This window comes from Triticum dicoccoides, chromosome 5B, assembly GCF_002162155.2.
Source record: "Triticum dicoccoides isolate Atlit2015 ecotype Zavitan chromosome 5B, WEW_v2.0, whole genome shotgun sequence".
Lineage (NCBI taxonomy): Eukaryota > Viridiplantae > Streptophyta > Magnoliopsida > Poales > Poaceae > Triticum > Triticum dicoccoides.
Window position 1 is genome coordinate 291,967,395 of NC_041389.1, and position 2,874 is coordinate 291,970,268.

Sequence of the window (2,874 nt, forward strand, 5' to 3'; positions counted from 1 at the left end):
AACACACACACTTCGACCTATGCCCCCCTTCAAGATGTTTATGAAAATTAAACGAGCCGAAGGGAAGCAGGAGGTTACCCCACACCGGAGGCGCCGTGTGATACCACGACGGACAACGCGCCGCACGGACCAACACGCTGCACGACCAACACACACTTCGACCTATGCCCTTCAAGATGTTTATGAAAATCAAATGAGCTGAAGGCTAGAAGGAGGTTCCCCCGCGCCGGTGGCGCCGTGTGCCACCACGACGTACAATGTGCCGCACGGACTAACACGCTTCACGACCAACACACATTTGACCTATGCCCTCCGTCAAGATGTTTATGAAAATTAAACGAGTCGAAGGCGAGTAGGAGATTCCCCCGCGCCGGAGGCGCCGTGTGACACCACGACGGGCAACATGCCGCACGACCAACATACACTTCGACCTATGCCCACCCTTCCAGATATTATAAAAATTAAATGAGCCGAAGGCGAGCAGAAGGTTCCCCCGGGGGAACCGTGTGACACCACGACAAACAACACGCCGCATGGACCAACACGCTGCACGACCAACACACACTTCGACCTATGCCCACCCCCTTTAGGATGTTTATGAAAATTAAACAAGACGAAGGCGGGCTGGAGATTCCCCCGTGCCGGAGGCGCTATGTGACACCACGATGGACAATGCGTCACAGGGACTAACACGCTGCACGACCAACACACACTTTGACCTATGCCCCCCTTCAAGATGTTAATGAAAATTAAATGAGTCGAAGGCGAGCAGGAGGTTCCTCCGCGCCGGAGGCGCCGTGTGACACCACGAAGGACAGCGCGCCGCACGACCAACACACACTTCGATCGATGCCCACCCTTCAAGATGTTTATCTTTATCTTTACCTAATAATAAAGAAAATTGGGTTTCTGTCGTACGTCATAAAAACTACCCTCAGAATTGGCAAGAATTACCCACCGATGCCACCCGTAAGTGGCAAAAAACGTTTCATTTTTATTAGGTGGCCGCTGGTTGTGTTCATGTACAGCTAGGCCCTCACATTATCAATAACCACGGAAGCACCTGACTGGCTAGGGCAAAACTCTCCCAGTCGGGAGACCTGGGGTCGATCCCCAGCTGTGTCCCATTTTTCTGCCTTTCCCCGGCTTCGGCCCAGCTCATTTTTTTTTACCATTTTTTCCGCAGATCCAAATATTATTTGAAATATTCATATCTTTTAAACGCTAACTCCAAATTTAGCATGTTATATATGAAAATCTATCAGAAAAATGTGTAGATTCTAAATATGATATTGTCTTGGCCCAGCTACTTTTTAAACTTCTTTTTTCCACAGATTCAAGTATTTTTTTGAAATATTCCTATCTTTCAAACGCTAACTCCAAATCTAGCCTTTTATATATGAAAATCGCTCAGGAAAATGTGTAGATTCTAAATATGATATTATCTTACATGTTAGTAATTTTTAAAATTGTGTTTATAGTGCACACTTAGTTAGTACTTTTCTTTTCTATATATATAACATACGTTTCTTACTCCCGTTTTTTCATACGTAAAGAATAAAAACAGAAAAGAAAAGTACCGTTCATCATTCGGGTTCGATTTTTTTGGCATGCAATGAACTAGGATCCCCAGCTGTGTCCCATTTTTCTGCCTTTCCCCGGCTTCGGCCCAGCTCATTTTTTTTTACCATTTTTTCCGCAGATCCAAATATTATTTGAAATATTCATATCTTTTAAACGCTAACTTCAAATTTAGCATGTTATATATGAAAATCTATCAGAAAAATGTGTAGATTCTAAATATGATATTGTCTTGGCCCAGCTACTTTTTAAACTTCTTTTTTCCACAGATTCAAGTATTTTTTTGAAATATTCCTATCTTTCAAACGCTAACTCCAAATCTAGCCTTTTATATATGAAAATCGCTCAGGAAAATGTGTAGATTCTAAATATGATATTATCTTACATGTTAGTAATTTTTAAAATTGTGTTTATAGTGCACACTTAGTTAGTACTTTTCTTTTCTATATATATAACATACGTTTCTTACTCCCGTTTTTTCATACGTAAAGAATAAAAACAGAAAAGAAAAGTACCGTTCATCATTCGGGTTCGATTTTTTTGGCATGCAATGAACTAGGGTCGTTTCGCTTAGACGTAGACATTCTTTTATTGATCTCCAAGCATACGAAGAGACGGCCCATAATACGTTTAACAAAACCCTTTTATTAAGATTTTTTTATGACTTTATGCAAATTTCAAGCATTGCTTCAACTTAAAAAATAATGGCTTTGTATGAAAATTTTGAAAATCAGGTTCTTTAAGATCAAAATCGTCGTACAAAAACCACACCAAAAGTATTGTATGTATAGCATGCTTCTTAATGTAGTACTACTTATATGAATTTTCGCTGGCACCAGATGTTGTTGGGCCATTAGCATGGTTATTTCGGTGGACACATCAATTAATTCTCCCGTTGCAACGCACGGGCATATGTGCTAGTGAAAACTAAATGAGTCAAAGGCGAGCAGGAGGTTCCCCCGTGCCGAAGGCGCCGTGTGACACCATGACGGGCAACATGCTGCACAACCAACACATACTTCGACCTATGCCCCCCTTCAAGATGTTTATGGAAATTAAACAAGTCGAAGATGAGCAGGAGGTTCCTCCGCGCCGGAGGCGCCGTGTGACACCACGACGGACGATGTGCCGCACGGACCAACACGCTGCACGACCAACACACACTTCGACCTATGCCCCCCTTCAAGATTTTCATGAAAATTAAACGAGCCGAAGGCGAGCAGGAGGTTCCCCCGCGCCGTAGGCGCCGTGTGACACCACGACAGACAACGCGCCGCACGGACCAACACGCTG